General features: G+C 42.0%; 1 long non-coding RNA gene across 6 annotated transcripts in view; it reads left to right on the top strand.

Annotated features, from left to right (window-relative positions):
- The window catches only part of LOC147019750 (uncharacterized), a 36,136-nt gene extending 21,605 nt beyond the window's left edge, over positions 1–14,531 (top strand). For 3 of the 6 annotated variants that reach the window (XR_015061506.1, XR_015061501.1, XR_015061505.1), the window contains 2 exons: positions 3,353–3,453; positions 10,576–11,401. This is a non-coding gene — a long non-coding RNA (uncharacterized LOC147019750). The other 3 variants (XR_015061503.1, XR_015061502.1, XR_015061504.1) reach the window with 3 other exon arrangements.
- Positions 14,532–20,808: the final 6,277 nt, after the last annotated feature.

Raw genomic sequence — 20,808 nt, 5'->3', positions numbered from 1 at the left:
AAAGCTCGTTCTGTTCTAATATATTTGTTCTGAGGGATATTTTATGACTATCACCGCATATGATTGTCACAGCCTCTAATAATTTGAGTTGTAACACTTCCTGGTATCGTTTTCAAAATCCCCGTGAGGTTCTGCTTTCCCACTCCAGTTGCTGTAACTATCATTGGCACAATGTGTGTACTCCTCAGATTCCAGGTTCTGTTTATTTTGTTTTTCCATGCCTAGTATCTGGACATTTTTCGAATTACCACGTTATTTAGGCCAAAGTGACTGGGTACAATCACCCCAATTACCAATGCCATCCTTTCCTATTTATACCTGAGCATGTGTGGTCGCGATGCCTTGTTTTCAATGTTCACACTGGATGGGATGATCAGGTCATACATGCGCTCTCCGTCCTCCTTTTTGATGATTGCCCTTGGTTTGTTCTTCCATGACTTTTCTGAGTCTGGGATATTGAAGTGTTTGAAGATATGCTTGGGGATTACTCTGTATACATTGTTATGTCTTTATGGGTATCGTGACTATTTTTTTTTGCATCCCAAGAGAAGGTGACGATGATGTGTACTTTCTGTTTGAACCTTGCATAACCTGTAGTTGTCCGATTTTATTACCCCGTGCACGTGTCGCGCAAAGCATGGTTGAGTAATTGGTTCACTCTGTCTGTCTTTCTGACAGACGTCAGTCGGTGGTCGAGGAGCCACTTAATTTCAATTTAATTTTATATTTTCAACACGGTTAAACATGAATCGGAACATGAATTGGAACACGAACCTGCAGCTTCGCAGTACTTTGGGTCTGAATTTGGCAAATTGTACGGAATCTTGTCCCGAGTACGCATGCGCACTCATGGTGAAGCGATTGCTTCAGTCTGTCCGTTTGACAGTCCAACAAGATTGAAAATCATTCCAAACATTAAACTTACTGGTGTTAGGGCTATCAGAGAGGACACAAACAACAGACATGAAGAACTAATGTAATGTGTTAAATAAGGTGGTGTAAAAGAGGGTGCATCAACGATGGTAAATTTCTGATTCAGTGGTTGTTTGTTTTTCCTACAGCCTTCAAATTTTTTTTATTTTATTTCCATTGAATTATATATTTGAACACTGTAGAACACAAATCACTTTGTTTGCACTTCCAAAAACCTTCAGTTTAGTCGTACTTGGGCAAACTTTTACGTAAGCCAATTTGCCGCGCACTCTGAGGGTGGAGTCACAGCAAAATTCAGACAAAATTGACAGCACCGAGCAATGCAACTGCAGAGCTACTTTCGTCCAAAAGATCTGTTTGTTAAGCCGCTGTCACACCTTGACGTTTTAGCCAGCGTATGGCAACGTATCAAAATGTATGTAAAACGCGGGCGTACGCTGAACTATTGATGTTTTTTTCAGTTTTTGGCGTATTCATAACGAGTTGGACGTATGCATAACGTATTAGTAATGTACACAGAACGTTTCAATCACATATAGATAACTTATACCAACGAATGCTTAGCGTGTTGTTGGCGTTCACAACCTATGCCCAAAGATAGTCTTAATGTATGCATAGCGCGCGGCAGCTTATCGCCGACGATCACGTGGCGTAGCCTATTAAAAGGCTGCCGCTCGACGATTGAAATCATAACCGCACGAGAGATCGAAGTGTCAAGGCCCTGTCACACCTTGACGTTTTAGCCAGCGTATGCCAACGTATGAAAAATTTGCCGAATACGCTGGCACACATCGAATACGTTATGGGTAAGTTGTGTGTACGTTAAAAGCACGCTGAAGCACGCTGGCATACGTCGTAGTACGCCGAGCACGTCGACAAATTTTAAGCATGCTAAAATTTTTTAGACGTATGCCAGCATATGACGCACACGTTCCGCATATGCTGGCAATAAGTTGTAGGCACGTTACGCGATCGTTGACACACGTCGACACACGTTACTTGTAAGTTACTCATAAGTCAAAACGCGTCGAGGTAATGTTTAGCATACCCGAAACTTATTTCTATCCTATGAGTAACGTGCTTTGAACCTATGTGTAACGTATCTCCAACGCATATTGACGTATGTAGACGTATTTGACGCTTCCGAATGACCACAGAACTTACTGAACGTGTTTCTAACTTGCAGCTACCGTATAATGGCGTATTGGCAGCATTTATGGGAATTGGTATAGAAAAATGGGCTTCACACAGGAGGAACTCGTCAGTGTTCCAGACTCCATGGTTTTTTTTTTCTTTTCTTTTCTTCGGTATGACGGTGATGTTGACACTTCAATTTCGAGTGCGGTTATGATTTAAATCATTGAACGGCAGCCTATTAATTATATTATATTATAACCGCACTAGAAATCGAAGTGCCAACATCACCGTCATGCCGGAGAAAAAAAAAAAACGTGGAATCTGGAACACTGACGCTAAACATTACTCGACGTGTTTCGACTGATGAGTAACTTACAAGTAACGTGTGTCGACGTGTGTCAACGATCGCGTAACGTGCCTACAACTTATGGCCAGCGTATGCAGAACGTGTGCGTCATACACTGGCATACGTCAAAAATTTTGAGCATGTTAAAATTTGTCGACGAGCTCGGCGTACTACGACGTATGCCAGCGTGCTTCAGGGTGCTCTTAACGTATACAAAACTAACCCATAACGTATTTGACGTGTGCCAGCGTTTTAGACAAATTTTTCATACGTCGGCATACGCTGGCTTAATCGTCAAGGTGTGACAGCGGCTTTAAGAACATATTTCCTCAAAAATAGTTCCAAAATTTTCAGTTTCTCTGAGAAGAGTTAGCAGAAGGTGGAACTCTGGATTGTTTCGTTTGACCCATTGGCTTCGTATGGTTGCCGTTGCACCTGTTATTCAAAGTTCACGAACAAAGCTAGCGGAGGTCGTGCTCGGAAATGCAAAGCAATAGTTGAAATGACCCCTTTTATGTCCTTTTTCTCAATACTGCATGGGGTAGGGGTGTTCTATGAACTCTCTAGTTTTAGTTGTTGTTGGATACAAATTTAAACTCCTGAAGTAGTGAGGAGACTGAGGGTATAAATTGGCAACAAAATGATAATTTCGGACTTGGAAAGGCATACTTGACTGCAGAATTAATGGGTATACAATACATGAATAATTATTATTGTGGAGATGATGTGATCTTGTTGACTGTTGAACATTTCCTTGCTATGTCCCACTGGGTGTGTCTTGTCCTGGTTGTTTGTGCAACGGGTGTATCCTGCTTTAATTGTTCATTACCTTAGTCAATCGTCGGTTAATTTGAACAAAACTGTGCGAGTGATGATGATACCTGATTATCAATCAAATTTTACCATCGCGATTTAATAACGACATATTTCATGCAGGAGCGAGGTGACAGAGGGTAAAAAGGTGATGAACTGACAGTTGGACAAAAGAAGCATGAAAATGAAAGGAAGAGAGCGAGGAGGGGAGGAAACACTAACGTGTGAGTATGAGGGTTGGATTTCGTTGGGTTAATGGGAGCTGTAAAATATTGTGGGTATGGATGGGGATGACATGATAAAATGGAATAGGTGGTGCAATGTTTGCTTGATATAAGGGAATAGCTTGCAATGTTTTAAAAAAAAATTGTGTAAATTTGTTGATGTATGTGCAGTAATTTGTGCATCTCGTTGTGTGCCTTCATATGTGTTTTTGTGCTGGGCTTGTCTGTCCATATCCGTATCGTGTTTTTCTGTGGGCCTCATTTGGACATAATGCTGCATTTTCTCTTTCCTGTTTTTTTTTACTTCCCTGCTTGTTACCCTGCTCACCCTAACCCTTTCCCCCATATACCCCCTTCACTATGTATGCATTGCTTTTAAAAATTGTGTTGCCCTTTACTCTTCCATGAGCCTTGTTCGAAGGTGAGGGAAGGTGGTTTATTTTAGAATTTTAAAAAGGTGGGGGTTACTGATATCTCTTGCATTCAAGGCGATACAGGGAGGGTCGAGGGATGAAAGACCATAGGGAATAAGACCAGAGAACAGGCAATTAACAAAAACAGATTGATAACCGGCTTGTCTGCAATGTGAGAGCTGCAGTTCTTGTGCTCCAGCCTCATTGGAGGAGATTCCAATAATAATAATGAGAGCTTTGAATTACACAGAATCCAGAATTGAGATCTGTGCTGCTGGGGTTCCAGCCCTTATGGGAGACAAATGCTCTGTTGAGCTATGGTCAAAGGCCTTGTGAAGAGTGACGTTCTGATTTCCCAAGGAAAGACTCAAAACAATGAAGGTCTTGGAATCGTTTTGAATCAGAGAATGGAGCGATATCATATCATCTATTTCTAAGAATATAACAATTACATTCACAATATATAAACCAGTCATCTTGTTTCATGCACGGTGCTATTGTCACCACTTAGGAAAGGGGATATGTAATTCACAAAAATAACAAATGTTTGACTCGTCCTTCAAACGACTTCTCACCCTTATCTCCTCCATTATGTTATGTTTTCTTCCTCTTTCCATCTCCTTCATTTTTTAAAAGTATCACCTGAAGTGGGCTGGTTTAATGATCATCAATAATTGTCTTCCTCTCGCTATGATCGAACTGATCATCCCTCTTACCCATGCATCATTACGTTGAACTCGATGTTTTTGTCAGCCTATAAAATCAAGGTCAAAATGGTTGTTGCCCCTTTGCCACCTCTAGAGAGGATATTAGGCTCATCTGCAACCAATTGAGTGTAAGTCCCATGGCATCTCTGCAAGAATATATATTTATTCTTGTACCTATGTCTAGGTTAAAGAAGGAGGTGTGAGTTAACCTCGTGATGACTCTTATCTTTGATTTTTCGAGGTTCCCTCTGATGACTCCAATGCAGCATTTGGTCTTTCATTTGATTAAGTGAATTGGATCTGGAATCCAGTTGCAGGTTCTATGTGTTCTATACATGTTGATGAAGCAAATCCTTTTCTCGTCAAATAAATATATTCTTTAGTTAAGTCAATACATAAGTAAACAGGATGCGCTTTATGATCCGAAAGGTGTGTTCCTCTCCAATCCGAAGACGAGAACGGCACGAGAACACGTACAGTATCTCCGCCAGGCTGAACATTTTATGTTTTGTATCCCACTGATCGGCCGGACCTGGATCTGAATCAAAATCGAATCGGCATGTTATTGTTACCTAACCAAGCCAAGTCATCCATGTAGTTTTGTCATAACTCATCCACAACTTTTTAAAATATCATGCTAGAAATCATTTTTGGGCCCACATCTCAATGGTTAAGAATTACTTTGAAAAATTGAAAAACTCTTGTAACCGGATCCGGATCTTTACAAAAATCGAATCAATTCATCCTTGTCACACACCCAACTCCTCCACCAAATCTCATCTGAATCCGTGCACAACTTTTTTGCAATACCATGTTCACACACAAACAAATGGACAAGCCGGTAAGCGGCGATGGGTCGCCGAGCATGAAAACTATAAGATATAGAGCAAAATGGATGTCATATAGCGGATAGGGAATCACCTTTAGATTATGCATATCAAATCTCATCCAGTTCCATCTATTGATAACTACTCGGTATCCATTTGAATGAAAAGTACCGAAAATGCGGTTTGAAATCGGAAATCCCCAAAGTTCGAGGGGGTGCTGTGGGTGAACAAAGAACTAAATCGAAAATTCGGCTCGATCGTTTGTGCACAATGTATTCCAGACGATTAGTGTGAATTTTTCATGACCATCCAACCATAATCCGCGGAGGAGTAGCATTTGGCGCGAAAGCACCTCCAGCTCTTGCATATTATCGATTTTTGCACTAATTGACCTTTGATCCCTGACCTAAGCGAAATCGGTCAATATGTCCTGAGGCAAAGTTGTAGTACTCATTGAGTACCATGAACCTGCAAAGTTTCATTCATATCGATGCACTCACCTGGTCGCTAGGGGGCCTTCAATTTTCGCACATACCCTAATTGTAGGGGGCGCTGCGTGTAAAGTATTCCATATATCACAAAAAACGGAATATATTTGATAGAGCATCACCTGTAGATCATTCGTGCCAAATTGCATAACCCTACGTGGGATAATGGCTTTCGAAATCAATTTCGCGTGAACGGTACCAATTTTGAAGGTTTTTTGGTTGTTGCTTGGGAACCAAAGCGTCCCGAGCAACCATCACAATTTCCAAAGCACTAGGTCATTAGATGTACCGACCACCCGAGTTTGGTCAAAATCCGCCCACGTTTACTACCAATTATGCTGATGACAAACGAACAAACATCCAAACAAACATCCAAATAAACAGACAGAATTGCTGACAATAAGGGTCACCTATTTCGGCGACCCAACATGACAGGGGTGAAAATATAACCTCAGTCCACCTTCGTTGGCAGAAGTAATAAAGCAAATGTTGGTGGACAATGTTCTGGGGGTAAAGCATGTATCCGAAAAGCTGTGTTTATATTTATTCAAACGGATGAGTAGAACCAGGTCTAGTGAGATGATGAGGCCTGGCCATTGTTTGGAGTGGCTATCCTCACCTGCGCTCGCTTTCTTGTCCCAAGGATATTACTGCAATATGGTTTTCCCCATGCAATTGATAAACCATCCTTGGCTCATAAAAGGATAATAATTGTTCCCACCTTGCAGAGATTCGCTGCTCTCTGTGATTGTGACCCCCCGTTTGCCAGAATCTGGAAGCATTTGATGTGCTTTGCAGAGTTAATAACCTTTTTGCACCATGCACTTACATGTCAAAATGCTTACACTCGTCCCTAATGAGACGTTTAGGTGATTTGTAATCACTTGTAATGCTTTGTAGGGTCAGCTTAAGCAATTACATGAGGATGAAATCCCAGCATCGAATAAGAGGGGCGGAAGTAGGGAGGCGAGGGGGCATTCGCACTACGAATCGCAAACTTTGGTCATTTCCCCACTTGGTGTGAGTCCACCCAAGTCAAAGTGTTTGGTATGTACGACGAGCATTCCTTTGCACCACAATGGAATGCAATCACCCGATCGCATTGGGATGCAAACAGCTCTGTAGTCCTTGTCCGCCTTCCCTGCGGCATTTCTCAGGGACGGTGATGAAGCCACACCAGTAATTTTGTATGAACTGAGTCGTGAAGAAGAATCACTTGCGGGTTCTATTGTTTAACAATTGTCTCTGCTTCATTTCTTTTCCCTGTACATATTAATTTATTGCCCAGGTGATGGAAACCAAACCAAATGTAGCGGATAAATTAGCCAAGAATCGCAAGAAGATGAACAAGTGCCACCCCATCTCTCCCTAATGGCATCGTGATCCCACCAACCAGTGAACTTGTCACCTGTTCAATTCTCTCGCCAGTCATGATCTCGGTCCTACTGGGTTCGTACGCGCGACTTTGATCGGACGTGCAGCTGGTCCCGGCTCTTGTTTTAAAGAAAAAGACTCATAAAATGCAAGAGTTGAAATTGTTATACGTGATGTAGAACCCAATCGGGAGGCACGAGTTAAGACGGAAAAGTCAAAATGAAATGGCAAGGCACCAATGAAGGATTTTGTGGTCACCTGGGAGCTGAAGTAGGAACAGCTGTTTGGCCTTGTAATTGTGACTCAATCATGGCGATTAAAAATAAGAAATGCAGTAAAACTTGGGAAAACCCAAGTACAGTACTCTAGTACATGGATCACATCAAAGGATAGTGCGGAGTTGTCACATATTTTTGAAAAAACAAAGTTATATCGACATCAGAGCGTTAAACAAAATCGTCGATTTACTGATGCAAACCAATCCAGCTTCCTGCACATGTAACTTTACAAAAGCTATTGCAGTGTTTCCTACAAAAATCCGAAAAAAAAAATCCTAGAAAAATGCAGCATCAACATTTTTTGAAACGTGGTCAAACAAAAATGCTTTTCTGTGACGCCACATTACAAAAGACAAAGAAATAAGTAAGTTGGTCTTGGTCAAAGGAATATTGTAGACTTTGTCAAAGCTGGTGTCGGTCTGTGTCAACAGACAATTTGAACAATAGGTTTTATCCACTGAAGGTTGAAAATGGCAGACTAACTGCCGTGGGAAGCAAAGTAAAGCTGACGTTTCGAGGATTCACCTGTCGCAGGAGCAAGAGATGCCGTTAGACCCACGTCAGGTGTGGTTTCCTTTGGTGAGGTGGCCTTCCATTGCTTTAATGAAGGGTTAACGCCCGAAATGACAGCTTCACTTTGAATCTCAGAGCAGTTGGCATACCTTTGCATCCTTCAGTTGATGAAGCCGACAGATAGTTTATGTCGCTGTGCTTACTTTACGTGTAAAAGAAGTAATGGTGACTTAATTAGACAGATGTATGAACCCGATTCTGATTTCTTGGGATGTCCCAGCCCTGGCGCCGATGATGTACAGGGTCTCACGAGGGTGTCCATTATGCGAGATACACCTCCGAGGATCCCATCTGTGGAGTAGGGGGGCCCGGCTGTCCGGATCCAGCCATGGTGCCATTGTGCTGGACACATCTCTTCGGAGCCTGGTTCCGATCGTGGACAGGAGGAGGGGGGGGGTATTATTGACTGCCGGCGGCTCATCGGATCTGGCCAGGGTGCCCATTGTGCTGGCCTCGCCGATGAAGAGCCCAGATCTGATCCACACGGGGAGTCCCAGCTCCAGGGGCAGAACAGGTTCCATTACATCGGAGTGCACGTTCTGCCGGACATGCCTCGGAAGAGCCCGGCTCTGATCCACATGGACTCAGGCCGCCGAGGCACACCAGTCCTGCCAGAGTGCCCATTGTGCCGGCTGTGCCTCTAAGGAACCCGGTTCCAATCCCACGTGAGGGTCCCGACGATAGGGGCGTACCGAGTGCCGTCAGGATTCCAATTGTGTAGGACGCACCTCCGAAGTGCATCTATTCCGAGTGTCGAGCGTGCATTGAGATTGCAAACAGGTGCTCACGCGCCTTTTGGGCCCATGGATAAGAGTTCAAAGTCAAGGGAAAACTTTGGAGTGTTTTTTTTCCCCCCCCCCGTCATTCAATCGGTGGCAATTCCCACAGCCGCAGGGATGAACAACCAATTTTACATCAAATATTTGCATCTCGGCCTATATCAGCTTACATGCTTAAAAAGGCAGGATACTAATAAAAGAAACTTGAAAGTCTTGCTGTCAAAATGGAAAGGCGTCATCGCACAGGCATGTTTGTATTTTTGTGACATGCAGTGCTGGAATGTCTTCCAATTGCTTACTCCTTTTAATTCGTCAGGACAATGAAATTGGCCAGAATGTATTTCTATTGGAAGTACTATTACAGTTCTTTTTTTTTTGTTTTGTTGCCGAATTTCACAAACGTGCGGGAGGGAGAACGTTTCCACCATAGTTCAGCAAAGGTTTGAAAGCACCGGAGAGTGTGGCGAGGTGCAGACGTTTCAAGAGTTCCTCAACAGGATTTAATGGATCGTAGTTATGAAAAAGGGAGTGCAGGAGAAGTTCGTTCATCAATTTCATGTGCAGTCTCTGTTTGCTGGTTGCATCATTTCTGGGAGCGCAGCTGTGCCCGCTGATGCAGTGCCCCCCCCTGTGGGTTTTGGCATGAATTTGTAATTTGGCCAGAGTGCCGACAATGACTCGCGTACTCTTCGCGCGAAGGACACCGTGAGATTTTTTTACGACTGCTACGACTCATCTGCATGCCCAGCTGAGGGGCATAGCGACCCCCTTGAGGTTTGACCCTTTTGCACTTTGTTCTCTTGGGACAGAGGAGCCGAGAGGTTATAGGCCAGACATTTTGAAATTTGTTCCTGGTGGGACAGTGTGGGATCTTTAACGCCCACCAACTAATTCCAGCAGATGGCACACTCATTTTTAACGTTTTTTTTTAATGTCCATCCGAGGGATGGCACACACACATTGATGAATCACCCTGCGTGTGAAATACCAGGATGACAGTTTATAGCTAGGTAGGAATTCGAACCCAGGCGAGACAGCTTCGAGGCAAGTATGCATACTTCTCGGCCATCATGTCAGCCCAGCTTGACTGACTTGTTAGGGTGGATATTTACATACGGTCCTCTAGCCTAGCAGTGTTTCCTTTATTAATTGTTTTACATCAAATGCGTTCTCACAATATCGATGCCATAAGAGCACAGGTGTTGGTTGGGATCGTGCCTGGGTGTTTCCTCATTGTGGGAATCTTTCATTATGAAATCCCAAGGTGTGTACGCCATGCGGTGTCAAGTGGCTTTGGCTGAAAAGGTATGGCATTGCGATGCGCTCGCGAACAGGTGCGGCGTTTGAAAGCAAGCCACGGGTTTGTGGGAAGGTTGTGATTGGGAGGAATCTGTAGCAAGGTAGGTGAGGTATAGGGGGTGCTGAGGCAAGTACAGGTACGTAGGAAGAGGACTGGGGACAAATTCTAGAAGTAGGGGGAGGGAGGGGGTCGTGAAGGTTCGATTAAACCTGGGGGTGAGGGTATGGTATAAATTGGATATAAATGTTACGAGGAACCCATTCAGTGTTGCTTCTAAGTAAATACTTCCAACTTTATTTTTTGTTAAAGAACAGCCAAAGCTCTGTGTTCTTGGTAAACTGCTCGACATGTATATCCATCCATTAGGACCATGCTGTGTGCAGAGCGTTGATGCTGCTGAAGCAGTCTCCTTGGCTATTGGGCACAATCCTGGATGAGTCGCCACTCCGACACAGGATATCAGCAAGCTGACACTCATTTTGCTGACCTCAGAAGGATGACGGGCAGAGTCAACCTCACCTGGTATTAATTCAACAGCCGAGTGGGATTTGAACTCAGGATCCTCGGATCCCCAGCCTACCACCCGAACCATTAAGCCAACATCAGGCATACATGTATGCCGGGACCTTTGTAAGTAACAAAATAGTCAGGTCGACCATCTTGCACATCTTCATGCTGATTGTCTTTCTGCCCTATTTCATGATCTACTAAACAGAAAAGAAATGAACATCTTGCCAACACTTTTACCTTGTTGTGTCGCCACCTCGTGGGAAGATCACAAGGAATTCGCTTTTTCTCCTCGTTTGGAGAAACACCTCCTCGAATCTCGTCCTGTTGAAGAACTGGCCTGAGATTGAGACCCGATCTCTCATCTCACCGCTCAATGGGCATCGTGGAGCCACTGGGAACATCTTGCCAACACTTTTCCAATTGGACTTAAGCTTGTGTGTGCAAGAGCATTCTTTGATTCGCTTATTTGTCGTGATGTGTTTTTGTGGAGGTACATTTTGGTTTGTTCAAAGCGGTACAATGATTAAATAATTAAACAATTATTTTAAAACCTCTTCACTTACATCCTCTTTCTGTTTAGTCTCTAAGTTTTTTTTCCAAAGTACTCACAATGAATCATTTCCAGCCTTTGATACATTTATCTGTTCGTGCGAGAACACCTCGCACCACCATTTTAAAATGGTGGCGCTGTGTAATATGTTTCAGGAGGAGCACTTTGCTGAGACTAATGGCTGAGCAGTCCTGGATCAAAGGCAACGCGAAGGTGCGGCGCTTTGGACATGAATGCCCCCACTTTAAATCTCGAGGCCACTGTCTTCCATATGCGGAATATCCGACAGGACGGTGTGGAGGTAGTGCACTTTGAGATGTTTAGTCTGGGTTCGATTCCCTACCAGACTGTAAACTGTTCAACTGGGTGTCCCGTCTGTTGTCAGTGCTTGGTGGACGTTAAAGATCCCACAAGGAAGAGTTGGTGAGTTATCCCTGGCTCGCTGACCAAATTCAGAATTCCAGCCAAAAATCACTTTCAGTCGAATGTCAGTCCTAGCCAGTCGGTTCGTGAAAGACTTGGGCCAAAAGCATTCCTCGGTCGACCTGAAGAGAAGGTGGAATTAATTTGGACCTTTGTGGTCGTGCTCGTCATTGTAGTCGTCGTAACAATTTAAAATGTGAATGGACACCATCATAAGATGAATGGAACGGTCGGTTCAAATCAAATGTTCAAAAGAATGGAACAGTCGGATGGACAATGGTTCAAATGTGGAATTCCTTGCATTTCATTGCACAGTCAAAAATGAAACTGCATTTCCATTCAAATTTTAATTGTTTGACTGAATTGTATATTTGATCGAATGCATTTGAACATCCTTCTCTGAACAGTTTGTGACATTTTCTGGGGGGTTTTTTGGTGACATGTTCTTGTTATACAAATACAGTCATTTGTCATTTCAACAAATACAGTCATTATGGGATTAACTCAATTTGAACTTTTTTCCTGCTTTTTTGCAAGGATATCCGATGATTAAAATTGGATTATGAATATTTTAGAAAACCAATTATGCTAATTGCAATTAGCCACACTTAATAACTAGCAGCATGGCTGACATGATGGCCTCAAGGTATGCACACTCGCTTCTCAGCTGTCTCGCCTGGGTTTGAATCCCTCCTCATCTATAACATGTCATCCCAGTGTTTCACAGGCAGGGTGATTCATCAATGTGTGTGTTGTCCCTCAGATGGACGTTACACTGGGCGTGTACTTGGGTAGAGCCTGTTGGAGGTGCTGGCGGCTCACCAAGTGGTGCGTGACGGTAAGGGAGGTCACAGGTTGAGTTTCCCACCTCTAGCCTCAATTAGAGTACACCTGAATTCCATACAAAGCAAGCTGGATGACGAGACACAGCTGGGAACAACAGACTATCTCTACAGTGGTGCAGTCCTGGTGATGTATGGGTATAGTGAGCTGTGCTTTGGCGAGAAGGTGACGTTGGCTGTTCTGCTAGTAGATTTCTTTTTTGTAGAGAGCACCGCTTATTGCTGGACTTTAATTTCCAAAAAAAATCAAAGACAAAGCGAGCAATTTTAAAATGAATTAAAAATCATGCATATACTTTTGGTGCTGTTTTTTTAGTCAAAGAGCAAAATGATTGTTGATTTAATATATGTCCCACAATTAGGCCTTGCGTTGTCCTCGCCATGAAAAAAACACATATTTGTGCCGACCATATTTACCAGTTAACAATCTTAACATCAACACAGGCCATTCATTTTGGTTAACAAATTGTCAGTGATTTCAACGTCGTGAAGACCCTATGAGTGGCTCTTGGTTTGCTTACTGGAGTGGAACTCTTGCCCAGCCTCGTCGACTCCTCCAGCTGAGATAACACAAGTTGGCAGGAGGCTATATTGCTTATGCCATCTTGATTTGATTCATTGAGCAACGAAAGAGATGTTTATGCAGGTGATACCAAGTCAGAGCAATGGCGGGTCCGTTGGAGGTCAGCGGGTGCCTTGAACTCCTTGAAAGTCGCGTTGCGGTCTTTAATATTGCCGAGCAACAATGTAACAAATATTTCAAAATGACGGATGCTATCAATTGTCGATTGAGATCCTCAATCAGTGGTGTTTCTACAACCATAGGATCACCAGGGGCTGTGATGGTCCAGTCCAGCTTCACTACAGCTGATTTACCTACTGCACCTTTCAACTAAGTTAACTCACCAAACCTGGTCCAAATGTTGATCTATATCTATCTGACACGTACTGTACATATCTACCGCTGCTTCTTCAAATGTCTTGATTATTTCCACCTTCCTCCGAGGTCATCCCAAGTCGACTAGACTAGCTAGGCCTTACATTCAACTGAAAGTGGTTAGGGCAGGAATTTGTAATTTGTTCAGATTACTGGAGATCACTTGCCTACTCTTTATGAAAGACACAGTAGGATCTTAAACATCTGCCAGGTAGTGTTAGCAAACCGGGCACGCAGCTTAATGTTTGTCTGCCAGCGAAGGACCAATCAGACAGTTTATAATCGGGTCGGGAATCGAACCCAGACAAGACAGGTCGCCGTCAAGTGCACCACGTATACACCATCCTGCATTGTTCAGACACACAACACAAATAATCATCTGATATGCAACATATGACAAAAATACAATTGCAGAGCATTGATGCTGCTGAAGCAGTTTCTTGGTGAGGTTTACACCAGATGGTTTACCATTGCATTCCCAGCGTTGCTTGTCCATGCTCTGTCCTTTTTGATGCTGAGCATCAAGCAAAGAAGGAGCAGGTACCATTTTAAGTCTTTTGTATTTCCTCAACCTGGGCTTAAACCACCGACCTCTCAAACTCAGAGCGGACGCTCTTCCCATTTACGCCACTGAGTCTGGTTAAATAAAGAAAACAACTATTTTTGTATATAATCTGCTATTGTGTACAATACGCAGAGCACTTTTCAGGTAAAATGCTCAGGAAAATACCAATTGACACGTATAACCTGCACCCCAAAAATGAACTCCAGGAATAATTGTTATTCAGAAAAAAAATTAAAATTCCGTTCAATGTTGCATAAGATATCCCGCAATGCACTGCATTTTAAGATGGCGGCACCCAGTAATGAAGGTCAATCTTTAGTTCTCGTGGATTATACGCACCCAAAATTTGATCATATCTTTCTGGGAAAAAGGTGCGGCTTATACATGAGTGATTATGGGTATATAGTGCACACACACACACACACACACACACACACACACACACACACACACACACACACACACACACACACACACACACACACACACACACACACACACACACACACAGCGTTATCGAGGCTCATGAAGATCAGAACAATAGAGGATTAAGGGTTAACAGACTGGAAGTAGGGAAAAGGGAACCAAGACTCCATGCATGAGAAAAGATGCAGGTGAAAGGGGGACAATGGCTTCGCATGTGTAGTGAAGCTCACAAGTAAAAATGGGCCATATTTTGAGGTGGCTGTGGACAGCTGATTTGAAAATCTGCCTTCATTTCATCGATACAACAATTGGAATTGAACTAAATGATTCTGGATATTTAATGGATTTATTTTTTTTTTTTGAAAGATTTTCCAACACAGCTGACTTCATCTGTTTATACCAGAATAATAGGGATATTTGTTAGGTGGTGGGAGAGAAGGGGCAGTTGACTGCTGTACTATAAACTCGCCGAAGTGCGTTGCTCTCAGCATTCAGACGACACCACGCACACTTTGGCAATCGCCTCTGCTGATTGACATCCTCCATTGTCGAAGATGCTACAGCCGCCAGGTCAATAGTGGCTGGAATAGTCCGACTCGGCTTGAAACGATGCTTACTTTGGCAAACACCTCATCACTTCTGAAATACCTATTCATGTTTATAGTCCAGTCAAAAAGTCGAACCCAGACGAGAGTTCAAAGAGCAATGTACTACCTTGGCACAAAACACATTTTCACTAACAGTTTGGACAACAGTGAAGGCCTGCTAGGAGCACTAAGTCAACATCCACAATAATTTCTGCATCAATTAACACAAAGCTTCGGTTATGTTAAGCTGCGGTTATGACATATGGTACGTCAACAACCAGACTACTGTGTGGAGAGGGGGGCACAAGTTGACTGCGCTCTCCACAAACATAGCACTTGTACGACGAGTCAATCAGACGTATTCCTGGAAAAAGTAACAAATAAGCATAGCAATGCAAAAGTGACAAACATTGAGAATGTGTAGAGAGCAGATCTCTGCATTCTCTGTTCCAATATGCCAGGATTTGGGTGAACATGGTGCAGTTCTTTGAATGTCAGCAGGGAATACATTCTGTAAAAATGCTTTAAAAGTGAGATAACTCAACAGTCAGCACCATAACATTATTATGTCTTATACACACTAAACGATAATTCACTTTTGTTTGCTTTTATCTGATCACCCATGCCACCTTCTGGTAGAATAACTTCATAAGGTAGTTGATACACTCTGGGACATGGAGGCAATGGTGGACCAAATGGCCTCTTCCAATGTGTGAGTTTCTTCGTATCGTCAATCAAAGCTTAAGCATTTGTATTTTGGAGAGTTTATTTTGTTGTCGTTGCTTGAAAAATAACTTTTTAACTTTACATTTTTAACACTTTGAAAGCAGCTACGAAAGAGCACAGGGTGCTCACCGTGGAATGCTGACATGTTGCAGACACCCCGTTGGCCTCCATATTTTCTCTCTGATGGGGCGGTATTTCTTTCCCACCCAGCCCTGGACATCTGATTTCACTTTACATTCCTGAAACAGTACAGGCCATGGCTTGATAAAGAAACAAAACGCAGGTGGAAGCAACAGGTGTACATGTGAGAATAGCTGAGCAAACATATACTGTGTGTGCTGCTTATTATTCCCAAAATATTTACCTATGCAGCTGACATGAAGTTGTTTATGTCTGTCATGTCCCCCCAACCTCTGTGTTATGTTATTTCAAGGTCGTGGAACAGTGGTGGAATAACAAGGTGGTTGTGTTCATATGCTTTTTTAAAGCGGTGAATGGCTCCAGGTCCAGTTGTTGCTGAACGCGATTCGAGCGATCGTCTTCATCGTTACACAAAGTGTCCATAACCATCACAGCACGAAAGCTTGTTGAAAAACGCACAATGTAATCATTTGCGACTGATCAGTTCAAAGTTAGCCATCATGTTGAATATGGTAATTGCATACACACAGACTGGTCATGAGTTTGGCTTTACTCAACCTCTTCCTTTGGTTCCCTTCCAGGGTGTCGCTGATCCATTGCCAAATTTTAAATGAATAAAAGGTAGTGAATGTACGTTTGTTGATGCACTTTTGCACTGTCGGTACCATTCTGCTGTTGGATTGAATCCACACCCTGTATTGTGATGTCACGTCCTAAATATCATCACAAAGCCACCTGTGCTTGGCATCGAGTCAAGATAATGGCTGCCAAAGCACTAAGGTTTCACTTAGCTAACGAGCGGCCTGTAATCTCTCGGCTGACCTTGATGACAAAAGGCTGCAAATAAGGCCACAAAATGAGGATTTACATCGGCTTTGAGCCTCCATCGATAAACTCTATTAACATTCCTTAGCTTTTTTTAGGACAAAGCTCACTGATCTCACCTTGTATGACATGCACTAGGCCCACCAAGATCGTTCTGGTATGCTAAACTGACCAGGCCTCTCAGAACTGACCTCATTATAGAACTGAATATGGTCTACACTTTCCTGAACATCGAAGTTCCATTTAGCCCCTGAGCAATGATATGGGACCCTAGGAAAGGTCCAAGATGAAAGATTCACTGTACTTGGGTCATTTCGCACAATTGTTGTAAATAAATTTCAATATGAAGTCTTTAGTTTTGATAATCCGTGAAATTGCTTCACTTAAAGCAAACAAAACCGAATCGTTACGACAAAATGTTATCATTCCGACAAAACCTTATCATTCCTAAAAAAAAAAGCATTTCTAAAAAACCTTATCATTTCTCCAAAACATTATCAATTCCTCCAAAACCTTATCATTCCTCAAAAAACCTTATCATTTCTCCAAATCATTATCATTCCTAAAAAAAAAAACCTTATTTCTAAAAAAACCTTATCATTTCTCCAAAACATTATCATTCCTCCAAAACCTTATCATTCCTAAAAAAAAAAACCTTATTTCTAAAAAACCTTATCATTTCTCCAAAACATTATCAATTCCTCCAAAACCTTATCATTCCTCAAAAAACCTTATCATTTCTCCAAAACATTATCATTCCTAAAAAAAAAAACCTTATTTCTAAAAAAACCTTATCATTTCTCCAAAACATTATCATTCTGACAAAACCTTATCATTCCTAAAAAAAAAAAACCTTATTTCTAAAAAACCTTATCATTTCTCCAAAACATTATCATTCTGACAAAACCTTATCATTAAACCTTCTCATTCCTTAAAAACCTAATCATTGCTACAAAACCTTATCATTCCTAAAAAAAACCTTATTCCTAAAAAACCTTATCATTTCTCCAAAACATTTTCATTCCTCCAAAACCTTATCATTAAACCTTCTCATTCCTTAAAAACCTAATCATTGCGACAAAACCTTATCATCCCGACAAAAACCTCATCATTACTCCAACAAAACCTAATTATTCCTATATAACCTAATTTTGTGGGACCACTAATACCTGGCTTGTTTACTTAAAGTTATGAACTTTAGAAGTTATTTGAAGGCCACAAACCTCGTGTTGTGTTTATTTGATTCTGCTTGTTTTTAAAGCTTAATTAACAGTTTGCTGCGACATGTTTCAAATACTTTTCCTTTGTGTTCAATAGAAGGTTGTTTTTAATTCCATTTGAATACAGTGACATTTGTTTGCCATTTTTAACTTGCAGTGAATGACGTTCGTGTTAATTTGAGGAAACCAAGGTCAGGGGAAGGGAATTGTAGATTTTTTGCAAATGAGAGTTGTCCAAGTCAAGAGACGTACTCGAAAGCCCGTAGAGAACAGGATTTTTTTTTGTCATGAGAAAGCAGGACTTTGCCTGTTTGACTAGGCATAATACATTGTCGTTATTGATGTCAATGCTGGCCTTGACTCAGTTGGCTGACAGTTCCTCTGGAAAATGCTTAAGATATTTGGCATTCCAAAGAGTCTGTTTCACCTCATCAGATTCCATTATATGATTACCAATAGCAATGTAGAAGTAGGAAATTAACTTGATGCATTTACCATACCATCAAGTGTTCATAAATGATATGTACTCATCCCAGAGTTATTCAACACAGTCATCGACCATCTTTGCATTGCTTTCTACAATGATCCCAGTGTGGCATACAGCTTAATCGGGACAGGCTGGGCCACACTTTATTAGCCTCGTTGGACTTAGTCCGAAATGGGGGCTTATGGATTTGGTCTCCATTTTCATGTCCGTGTGTGTGTGCGTGCATCCGCAACCATATCTCGGACATGTCTGGACTAATTTTATTCTTGCTTGGCACAAAGACAACATATCATGCTATACATAAGCACGTCACTTTTTGTTTGACATCAGATTCAATATGGCTGATTGGCAGACATTTTAGTTGTAAAAAAAAAATACCGTGTCAAACACATCCTCAACTATTTATCGAACACGCATTTACCGATCTTTGTTACCAATGGAAAAACAGCTGAATAATGCTTCTTCCTTGTGAGCACTAAATCTAGAAATGGGAAAAGCTCAATCAGCAGTTTCTATGACATTATAAAATGGTTTATGAACAGTTGTTATTATGAAGTTACATATGTGCATATGAGTTATCTATTGTTTTCTTTTAATATATGCATCAAGGCTCATGGAAGAGGCAGAACAACAGCTAGTACAATGGATCAACAGACAAGATGGGGGTAAAGGGAAATATTGTCGGACGAAAAAAATCTGCATCCACCACAAAACAAGGAGAGGAACTATTGTTGGAGAAGGGTGAGGACTGGGTCTCAACAGGTATAGTAAGGCTCAGTTGTGGAAATACGAGAGACATAAGGTGACTGTAAACTTACAGTCTGTGACTGTGACTTACAGACTGTGACTGTAAGTGTGAAGAGTAGACTGGAAATCCTAGGAGGCATTGTGGGGGCGAATTCATAAATCATAAGATAAGAAACATTCATAAACTTGTCAAAGAGATGTGGGGGTGAGTTGAATTTGGTGGTGGGAATAAGTGGAGTTGAGTTCACTTCGGGGTAATTTGACCACAGATTATAGGACAGAAGTTACAAGGAGGCAATGCCACAAATGGCAAAAAAAGGAAAACAGAGGAGCGACAAAGTGAAGATGGCTCTATGTTTGGACTTTGGAATAATAAGAGAGAATGAGTTGCTGGAATAGAAGACCTTGTGTGGCTTGGAAATGGTAGGGAGGGGTAGTAGGAATGATTTGGAAAGGAAGAAGAGATGTTTTATACAGCTAAAGAAAATATGGTGGGCAGTGATATTAAAGGAGAGAGTCGAGTTGTCAGAGAAGGAAAAAGGGGATGAGAAATGAACAGGGAAGTGTATCACAGGAAATGGGTGCAGGAATATTACCAAAGCACGACAATGAACTCCATAAACTACGTTCATGGAAATTTAATATGCCAGGAACACGTGCATTTCCCTAATCGCATGGTGATCCAGAAACACTCACTCAGGCTGATAGCTGGGCTCGACTGTAGAACATCTCACAACAGAACAACATGTAGTGTCGACTCAATATTGCAAATAAAAATAGTTCAGTGGAGGTTTGGTTTTGACTTTACGCAATAGGACCTGTTGTGGTGAGACTTTGTGCTGTGTTGAAAGGTCCTTGCCTTTCCTGAACCTGTGGATGGTATCCTGTACTCCTGTGAATAACTATCAGTCACTTGCATTACATTTGGTGTCAGGAGTGTAACAGTGGATTACAATAATAATTCAAGCACATTCTTCTCCAAGAAAAAGTTACCACAAATGGCATCATAAATATTTTATTTAATAATAATGGCATACTCTCGGACCCCGCTATTCGTGGGGGATATGTTCCTGGAAAATGCTGCGAATAGCGAATCCGCGAATAGCGAGGCATTGTTTCAGTGGAAAAAGAGGGGATAGGTTCCCGGCGGTTCGTGATTCATGAGGGAAAATCAAAAATCCTGTAACAAAAAAAAACAAAACAAAACACGAACTGTGAATATGCTCCTGAAAATTCGTGATTAAGGCCCGGTCACACCTTGACGTTTTAGCCAACGTATGCCGATTTTTGAATTTTTTTTCTAAAACGCTGGCAAACGTTGAATACGTTATGGGTAAGTTTTGATAACATTAAGAGCACGCTGGCATACATTGTAGTACGTTGCCATAAGTCGTTGTACGTTGGCTTTAAACGTTGTACTTTTCGGTTGTCCTCAAATTTTTTCATGCTTGAAATTTCATGACGTATGCCGGCGTATGACTCAGACGTTCCGCTACGCTGGCCACAAGTTGTAGGCACGGTCTGCGATCGTTGACAGACGTCAACACATGCAACTTGTAAGTTAATCATATGTTGAGACACGCCGAGGTAATGTTTAGCATACCCGAAACTTATTTCTAACCTATGATTA

Source organism: Eptatretus burgeri, chromosome 9, assembly GCF_056783735.1.
Source record: "Eptatretus burgeri isolate ZD-2024b chromosome 9, Ebu_testis_v1, whole genome shotgun sequence".
Taxonomy (NCBI): Eukaryota; Metazoa; Chordata; class Myxini; order Myxiniformes; family Myxinidae; genus Eptatretus; species Eptatretus burgeri.
Note: the sequence above shows the minus strand (reverse complement) of the source record. Positions and strands in the feature narration are given on the sequence as shown.